Here is a 10,446-nt window from a genome sequence, read left to right as displayed (position 1 = left end):
GGCAGAAAGCAATCCTTCCAAGTTCCAACTAGCCAACTTAAATTCCACTTAATTTTGAAGACTAGAGTTGAAATTTTGCAATCCATTATAATATTCATAGATTAGATGCCTATGAATCCCAAAAGAATTAGATCCCCAAAGTTCTAAGCATGCTCAACACTAGGGATAGATCAAGGAATGATTGAGCCTAGTATGTGTCCTAAACTCATTTCCACTCGAGATGCATGTTTCGATTCTGTTCAAGTGAGTCTATCCTTCTCGTTTTTTTTTCTCACCTCAACCCAAAAGAAAAACCTAACTAATATCCATCTCAAACCAAAAAATTTTGACAAAATTAAAATTTTGCGGAGACAGGATTTGAACCCGTGACCTCAAGGTTATGAGCCTTGCGAGCTACCAAGCTGCTCTACCCCGCGCCGAAGAAAGACCTGGAAACGAATGGACAAAGAAAAAGGGAATGTGCCCTCGACCATATCTGTACAAATAACCATCCATTTATGATTCATCGGTATCTGGAATAATGTGGTTCAACATCTAGGGCGCTTTCTATGTCAATACCATATGTTTTAGTCTTTCGTGAACTCTATCCCTCTATAATTAAGGATCATCTTCATTTTTTCTTTAACTTTCATCAATTCCTGCTATAGCTTGATCTTAATTTCTAAAAACCTCGGATGCCTGCATATTCTTGAACTATTGAGTAAACAAGCTAAAATATAATAGTATTTATTTTAAATTGGGTTTTGGAGGAAGGGTGTGGGTCTCTTATTTGATGAAAAAAATGAAATTTGTAAGAAAATAAGTTTTTGAAAGAAGAAAATCCTAAGAAATTAAAGACGCCATATATCCTAGCTCCTAGCTTGTTACACTAGGGTATGACATAGCAATGATCGAAGGTGTCGTTTACGCCTCCCTTTGAGATGTATGTTGCAGTTCACCAACCATTTGTGATTCAGCAGAATGTGATGTTCACAACAAATTCCTACAATTAAAGTGACCATTTCATGACCGATTTTAGGTCAAGTCGATGTACATCTAACATCACTAGTTTTTATGTTTTTTTCATTCGTTCTCCTTCCCTCCTTATACCTCACATCCCACTAAAACCCCCACCAACTCATCTTTTTTTTCTCACAATAATTTTGTTGGTATTACTTGGTTTTTATTTCTCTCTCCTACTTTTACCATATACTAGTATCATATACTCTCTCCTATCCATTGTTTATTTTTACATGAAATAAATGATTTAAATTACTAAAAACATAAATATTCTTTGGAATTCAGGATTTTGTAACACACTTAGTTCAATTTGAAAATTATTTTGAGAATTTTGTGGATGGTTAAGATTATTTTGGAAGTAATTAGGATTATTTGAATTCATAATATTGGCTTAGTTTAAGTAATATTAGGTAGGAGAGAGTAATTAGAAAATAGATTAGGAAGAAGTGTAGTAAAATATATAAAATTTGGGTTCAATTCATAGATAAAATTATTTTATAACTGTTATTCTAATTTTTTTTTTTTTAACTTTAACCTGGTTTTTTTATTAACATTACAAAATTTGTAACCTTATAAATATTACCATTTAAAACCATAAAACGAGCCAAAGAAGACATGTGGCAGTAGCAGATTTGCTTCTCAGTGCCATCTGACGCGCGTCAGACTCACTGTTACGTCGCATCTGTCACTTGGCCCACCATCATTGTGAAACACACAACTTTGTGCTTTCTCCCGCTTTATCTTTCTCCCTTTTCCTTTCAACACAACGTTTAAGTAATTGTCAAATAATAATAATAATAATAAATCCGCTAGTTGTTTTTGCCACGCGGCGTCTCGCTACTCGGCATGTGCACTCCATCCAAGGTGAAGTTGGTATGGAATTCTAGACTAACCAACTCCAAGGACCAATTGACACAATAGTAAAACCAATCAAACCTAGTTTAACTACTTTCTAGACCAGCCCAAAAACCATCCCATTGTACATGCTCTAATGAAGCTCACTAACTAGCTAACTAGCTTTCAGTAGCGCACTGAACATATGTGAGAAAAATAGATGATAACCAGTAGCAAAACCAAAAGTCATAACCTGAATAATGGCCAAAACAACTAATTTCATTGAATGACATTAAATACTTATCTATTCAATTATGATCAACAGTTTCACCTAAGAAAACAAAGCCCCCAAAAATTCTAGATTGCTTCAGTAGGGAATGATTTCATCTAAGAACTTATAAGGTGTCATTTCTTATCTCCCTCTGAGATGGATGTTCCAGTTTCCGAATGATTCGTGATCCACCAGAATCTGATGTAGATAACAAATTCATGACCGATTTCAGGTCAAGTCCGTATAAATCACTAATGGGGCTCAATTACACTAGCTTCTATTAACACACGTGAGGAAAATAAAAGATGATACTCAATATAAAACGCAGAAGTTACAAACTGAAAAATGGCCATTACAGAAACTTTTGATTGAAAGCTACTTAGTACTTACTAAAAGATCATCTACTTAGTACTTACATACATACGACAATAGCAGGAAATTTAGCACAAAACACCTATTGTTTTAACATACAATTAGGAGCAAGAATTTCTTCCATCATTTTTACTAGCTAGAATTTCCCATCAACGTTCCAACCTCTACTTTGTTAACCTCTACATAGGCGAACCACACAAGGTTATCAAATTCAAACCTCTACTCTGTTAACATTTATGCAGACCGACCAAAAAGTCATCCCATTCAAACGACTACATGAAACCTGCTTCAATTCCTTATTCAAAGGCCCATGACATCTCTGCCTTGATTTCTGCCTCTTCCTCAGGCATATAATCATTAACAATGTGGAATTTCTCTCTTATCTCTTCTGGTTTCTTTCCTTTCATCATGTCTGCCACACATTTGCAGGTTAAGTCTAGCAAGGACTTGATATTGAGGTAGTTTGCAGCCTAGAGAATGCAATATATAATTAATCAAACACTCAACATTCATAATATAAGCCCTTGTTTTACCATAATCAAGACACAACATAACCAAACAGGAGATTTAGACATGAACTATCAGCACATAATTATACTAATTCCAAGATTGATATAAAAAATTTCGCTATTAGTTGAGATTTTTAATGAGCTAATCCCTAGAAATAAATATCTTCAAACTCTAGCAAGGCCATTGGTTGATCTCATCTATAAATCATGAAAGAGGATGAAGATCAGATCAACGCAACAATCTCAAACCCAATAACAAAAGTTGGTTCATCGTCCACATGGCGTGAGTAGAGAGGAGGTTGAATATGATACGAGCCCTACTTCTGGTGCATGAGAGAGACTTAACCATCCTTATTTCATCAATTTAATGGTCTATATGAATATGTACTGTTTAATTTTTTGTTTTTTTAAAACACCATCTATATTCTTTTTGTCTGTAAATATAGACCAATAACGAATTACTTCTACACATTGTTAGAAATAGTAATCTAGAAAAATCTAGTGTAAAAATCAAGTTGAATTCTAAAGTTATCTAAGCAAATATCTATTGTAATTAAGGCATATTATAGAAAAATCTAGGAATGAAGAATCTAGAATAATCTAGCATAAGATATTATTAGATTATATAAGATTAGTGTAGAATATGGTAGATTAAGATATACCACTCCAATAAATATGTGTGTTAGCATTATAACTAGGAGTGTGGAGTCATATGTACCGCCTACCATATTTATAAGCAAGAGTTCTCTTATGAAACCTTGCAATCACATATCATATGCATCTCCTCAAATATTGTAACAAATTATTCCAATCAATGAAAATTCATAAATTAAAAAATTGACCTCTATCATGGTATACAGCAAGAAGATTTTGTCTCCTCCAAGTTTTCACCAAATCCACAGTAAGTAAATATATGCTTCCTAAATTATGTCTGTTTCAAAACTACTCCATGTTTCATTTTTCAAAATGAAATTACACTTTTCACATGCACATGGTGGCTAATATGCCAACCAAATTAAGTTGATGGCTTAACAAAGCCACAACATTACAAGCATATGGGTGGCAAATATACGCTAGCCCTATGCATACCAGGTTGACATATATAATATTGTCAACCAGATACATTAGGGGCAAAGGAAATAGACCCCGATCATGTGCCGGACAAAAAAAAACCAAGCATTTAAGGGCATTACACCCTAACACAAGACCTAAGCAAAATGGAAATTGAAGCAAGAACACCTTGTATGTCGGATCAACAATTAAGATACCGACAAAAAATTAAAGCAGGGTAATAAGGATCATGGAGTTCGTCAACAATTCAAGCAAACAAACACAATTCTACAACATAAGGGAGATAAAAGTGGAGGAGTAAAGATCAAGGGGCATTTACAAGGATTCAAGACCACAAAACAAGTGCATATAATTGAAAAATTGCAATTAGAAAGGAGATCAAGAGGATATAAGAATGGGGGAGATGAACAAGAGCATTTCAAGTATGTGTTTTAGATTTTTCAAGATTAAGGGGAGTGTTTGAAATAGTGATCTAGAGAAACCTAGTGTAAAAATCAAGATAAATTCTAGAGTTATCTAAACAAATATCTATTGTAATTAAGGCATATTATAGAAAAATCTAGGAATGAAGAATCTAGAATAATCTAGCATTGTAGAATATGGTAGATAAAAATATACTACTCCGATAAATATGTGTTAAGAGTTCTCTTATGGAATCTTGCAATCACATCTCATATGCATCTCCCCAAATTTGAAACAAATTATTCCAATCAATGAAAATTCATAAATTAAAAAACTGGCCCATTAACCTTCCGCATGCACCTGTCAAAAATTTCTATCACACATTGTATTTTTAAGCTCATATTGTTATTGTTCGATTTCCTTTCATTTTTTATTCACCCCACAAAAATAAATCTTCTCATAATAAAAATGAGGTATGGATTCCAAAAAACCACTTCAAAATCCAAAATATCTCAACAACCTCAGATTAATAATTTCCCAAATTGATTTCAATTCTCAAACTGATGCAAATTTTCATATGAGATACAACTCATAAAATATGATTATGAGTAATTTCTATTGTTTTAATATTTTATTATTATTATATTTTCTAATTAGATATTTGAATCGATAGTATTAAATGATTAACTTAATAATCACAAACATTAAAAAAAAAATAGAGTGAAGAGAAGATTTAGTAAAAAGAATATATGATGGGGTATGGTAAAGAATAGGAATGAGATGTAAAAATCTAAAATTAAATTATCCATCTGTATAAGGTTATATTTAGTTCACCTTATTTTTGCTTATTTCAGATCTAATTATATCAGATCAGGCTTATATACTTCCTCTCTCCTCTTCCATGTGATTTTGTTCTTCCTCCAATTCTCTTTCTTCTTCTTCTTCTTCAAGAAATACTTTCTTGTTCACCAAGAAATATTACAAACACCACAATTTCATCCACCACCACCGTGTTGTGTTGCTACCGCCACTGCTAAAGGCTGCCGGCGCCTCCTTGTTCCATTGATTTGTTGATTTGATTCTTTTCTTCCTCCTCAAGTTTTGATTAAAGATTGTATTTTTTTGTATTATTTTAGTACTAATCCTGATTAATAACTTTGATTTACTGTTTTAATGGTGAACCTTTAATTATATATTATGTATTAAAAGAATAAAATTTTGGATTTGTTTATTATTTTTAGATTGAGTTTTTAAATTAAAGCATGAATTTTTAGGGTGTTAAATATTGAAAAATCATAGTAGCATGTTATAAACTACGAAATTGATTTAAATTATGAATTGGAGCATGTTTAAGTATGTTTAAAGACAGTTTAAATATTTTATAAGTTGCTAGAATTTTAAAAAGGGTATTAATAATGGAATTTTATGGTTTTTAATTACTAGTATAGTGGTACTATGTTAGATGAGATAAGTAATTGAAGTTTTAGTGGTAAAAACAGCTTTTAAATATTTTAAAAGAGGATTTAAAGTATTTTAAAGTCGTTGGATTTTTTTAGAGTATTGACTTTGATTTATATTTGTTGTTTTAGGCAGAGATTTTTCATTAGGCGACTTTTAAAATGATTAAAGGTGACCTATTAATATATTTATTGAGTTGGATCATGTTGATCATGTGCTCCCTGATATTATTATTTTCACTAATATATGAGGACTCTGGGCCTTATTTGGTACGTTGATAAATTATGCTTTTGAAACGTAATAAGTTGGTTGTTGGCTAGTTTGAACAAATAAGAAAGATTGGAATAAAAAGGAATTAATCTTGGATTGAAAGTTGTGTGATCACTTATCTAGTCTTAAGATAAAAAGAAGTTCAGTTGTGAATGTTAGATTATATATATCTATGTTACTTGTGTGTCATAACAAGTAATAAATTGTAAATCACGTAAAATGTAACTTGGATAGTAATAAACTTTAGATTGGTGCACGTTTAAAGTTAGACAGTCAGGAGTTGGACTACATGGTGGTAGCCCATGGCTTTTTCTGGGAAATGGATTGATCACCATTCCTATTTTTTAAAGGTTCCTCGATATCGCAGGTCATTCGGGAACACAAAATCGCGCCCGTATTTCGTCTTCCTAGGGGAATGCAAGTGTTAGTTAGACAGCTCAAGTCCAAATAACTATTCCATTTAAGTAATAAAAAGATGTTTAGAGTTTGGTTCAGTAAACGTTATCTGCAGAATGTTGTATGGTTATATTATTATTTATCCCCGCATGTTATTATTAGTATCATGTTAGGAATGCTTATGTATTAGTATGTAGTACTTACCTTTGTTGATTACGTGCTTTATTTGTGATTGTGATCATGGCTTTGCCTTATTGATCCTGTGATGACACATTTTGGTAAACAGATTCTTTAGAGCATTGATATCTACAGGTTTGCAGATGTTGCATCATGGGGATCTGGGAGTGGAGAGCTTGTGTAACAAATTGTTATATCAATTATTTTAGTAGGAACATATTATATTCAGTATGATTTTGAAATAGACAATTATAGTGTGTTTGGTTTTAAGTACTTATTTATTTATTATATTAAAGTATGAAGTTTAGTTATATATGTTTTCCGCTGCAAAATTCTGAATAACCGATATGTTATTACACGGGCGATAATGCTTTGGTAATTCTCTATGTTTTATATTGAAAATGTATTTTTGGAAGAGAATTATTGGGGTGTTACACCGCGTCCCCGCAACCCCTCCCCTTGGCCCTCCCACGCATCTGCGTTCGAAATTCTGCGTTCGAAAAATTCTGGGTTTAGATTTGCGGGGCTTCAGATGCATGGGAGGGGGTTGCAGGATGCGTGGAACGGGTAAGGGGAGGGGGATGTGTGGGAAGGGGAAGGGGAAGGGGAGGGGGATATGGGGATGCGTGGGAGGCCAAGGGGAAGGGGCTGTGAGGATGCGGGGGAGGGGGAGGCGGTTGGGGGTTGCACGACAGTGGGGGGACGGGGGTTAGGTGATTCAGCAGGGGAAGGGTAGGGGGATGGGAGCTGCGGGGTAAGGGAGGGAGGAGGGGGTTATGGGGCTTTCCGGAGAAGGGGCTGCGAGGTGGAGGAAGGGGGTTGCAGGGTGGGGGGATGGGGTTGGGGGTTATGGGGGACGGGTTAGGGCTGCAGCCTGCAGGGGTGGGGGTGGGAGGATCGGTGAGGGTGTTAGATGTTAGTGTTAGGGTATTAGGGTAATAGGGTATTACGGTTAAGGTTAGGGGGTAGATTTAGGTTAGTTAATTAGGGTTAGAGGGGAGAATTAGGGGTTAATTACTAATGGAGTTTAACGTCGTTAGTTATTAAGGGTACGTGGATGTATTTTTTCAAAAGTGAGGGGTATATGGTGAATTTCAAAAGTCGAAAGGGTATACTGTGCAAAAAGAAAATTGTCAGGTGTGTATGGTGAAAATGCTGATCTTATTATAACTTAAAACACACAATGCGTGCATTTAAATCTAGTATAAAATAAGAAAACATATTAGATGTATATTTTCTAATAGTAATGCTAATGTCAGGTTGGTATGGTGTTAGTTGTTGTATGGACGTTATACCAACAATTTAAATTAATTCCTTACAAAAAATTTTTTGGACATCGCAAAAATTTCCATTAATTAAAAACGAAGTTAAAACCTAATGCTATTACAACTAAACATAATCATAAAGCATACAAACATTGAGGTGAGCTTCACTTTCTCTTACATACCCTACTAAGCAAACCCAACTTGTTGCTGACACTAGGGGAAAAAAAAAGGAAGGGCTGCGCTGGAAGGGCTGCGTATTCTTCCAAACGCAACCCTTCTTTTCTGTAGGGTTGCGGTATTAAATAAAACGCAATCCTTCTTTACAGTAGGGCTGCGTTTTTAAAGAAAAACGCAACCCCTTGGATAAAGGGTTGCGCTTGTCTGAAAAACACAGCCATTCTTACAGTTCGAAGGGCTGCGTTTTTTAGTCAAGCGCAGCCCTTTATAGTGAATGGTTGCGCTTGACTAAAAAACGCAGCAAAATACGCAGCCCTTTATGGGCTTTTTCTTTTAAAAAATGACTTTAATTTAAAAGAGCTTACAAGGCTTTAGGGTTTTGTTATTTGAGATTGGCCTCTCTTTCTCTCTCCACTCATCCTCACGCATCTCTTCTCTCTCTCCTCTCATCCTCACGCCTTTCTTCTTCTCTCAACCTTCGAACGCCTTTCTCCTCCTCTCCTCTCATCGCCTCTCAACCTTCGATCTTCGCAACAACACCAACAACGGTGGTCGACACTCTCACTCCATTATTATCTTCGTTACAAACCTAATTACACGAGTCGAGTGTTTCAATCAGAACGGTGGTCGGCACTAACGTTTGGTATTTCGACAGCAACAACAACCGCCGCGAGAGCAACACCAACAGCCGCGAGAGCAACGGCCGGGAGAGCGACACCAACAGTCGTGACACCAACAAATTTTAGGGTTTTTTTTTCAGATCTAGGTTTGAGTTTGAGTTTTGTTTAATTTTTTTTTTTGTTTTTTTTTTTAAATTTTCTGTCATTCTGAATTTGTGTGTTTGTAATTTTTGAGTTTAATTTTCATTTTCGTTTGAGTATTATGTATTTATGTCATTTTGAATTTGTTTGTTTGATTTTTGTTTTCATTTTCTATTTCGTTTTTTTTCCATATTGGTTCATTTTTTCATTTTCGGATTATTTTTTTTGGTTTCAACGAAACTGTCTCCATTGAGCATTGTTGTTCATGGAACTATCACAGGTTTTCTTCTTCTCTCTCTATATCCATGTCTTCTGTTTGCTTACATTTCAGTTTCCGTTTTTCGTCTTGTAAAGCGCCTTGTAGGGTTTTGTTAAACCTCTCGACTCTCGAGTGATTTCTTGCTTAACTCTTCACGATTAATGTTCACTATGTAAAACACAATTAATGGTATTATTCGAGGTGATTTATGTTAAACTTCTCCAATGATTTACGTTGCGTGCATTCTTGTTTTATGTTGATGGTCTTGGTTAGTCGAGGTGGTTGCTGGATGATTATTATGTTCCTTTTTCTTTTCATTTTTGTTATTTTTTTTTTGATCTATAAATTTCGACAAAAAAATTTTTTTTTTGAAAACATTTTTTTAATATTATTTTATGGGTCGAAAGGGCTGCGTTTTTGTGCCAAAAACGCAGCCCTTTGTACAAGAAGGGCAGCGTTTTAGGCACAAAACCGCAGCCCTTCCAATATGGAAGGACTTCGTTTTTGGGCTTTAACCGCAGCCCTTCTAATATGGAAGGACTGCGTTTTTGGGCTTCAACCGCAGCCCTTCATTGTGAAGGGTTGCGGTTTAAAAAGGCAGCCCTTCACTTTTAGTGAAGGGTTGCGGTTTAAAAATGCAGCCCTTCACTTTTAGGGAAGCGCTGCTATGGAAAGGGCTGTTGTCAAAATACGCAGCCCTAAGAGCTGTTTTAACCGCAGCGCTTTCGTTTTTTTCCACTAGTGTGATCCACTTGAAATGAACCTTATCTTGGGCGACTTTTGGATGGGTTTGGGTACGCAATGTTATCGGGATCCTAATTTAGATCGTAAGGGTTGGAAGGATCGAAATGACATGATCAAATTATAGGATCGTAAGATCCTAAAATATAGGATAATTAGTGATAATTATGCTATAATGTGTCAAAAGATTCACGTTAGAACTTTACACACATTAATAATGACATTTCTCATTACTCTAAGATTAAAGTAACATGTGGCCAAAAGCAAATAGGAGAAAGATAATATTTGGATAAGATCGGATTCGTACAATCGCAGGATCGTAGAAACGTGTTATGATCTTACCATGTGAATTTTGGTAGTTGGGTAGGATCAAAAGATCCTAGTACATTAAGATTCTATATAGGATGGGAATCGAAAAGGTATTTTTGGATCGTAGAATTGTAGGATCGTAAGATTCGAATTGGGATATTAACAATAAAGACCT

The 10,446-nt window shown here is 34.9% G+C and overlaps 1 non-coding gene across 1 annotated transcript; it reads right to left on the bottom strand.

Moving 5' to 3' along the window:
* Window positions 1-342: 342 nt before the first annotated feature.
* On the bottom strand, window positions 343-416 carry TRNAM-CAU (transfer RNA methionine (anticodon CAU)). The gene has a single exon. It is a non-coding gene; the product is annotated as a tRNA-Met (tRNA).
* Window positions 417-10,446: the final 10,030 nt, after the last annotated feature.

The sequence above is a fragment of the Beta vulgaris genome, chromosome 1 (assembly GCF_026745355.1).
Source record: "Beta vulgaris subsp. vulgaris cultivar EL10 chromosome 1, EL10.2, whole genome shotgun sequence".
In the NCBI taxonomy this organism is placed as follows: domain Eukaryota; kingdom Viridiplantae; phylum Streptophyta; class Magnoliopsida; order Caryophyllales; family Amaranthaceae; genus Beta; species Beta vulgaris.
Note: the sequence above shows the minus strand (reverse complement) of the source record. Positions and strands in the feature narration are given on the sequence as shown.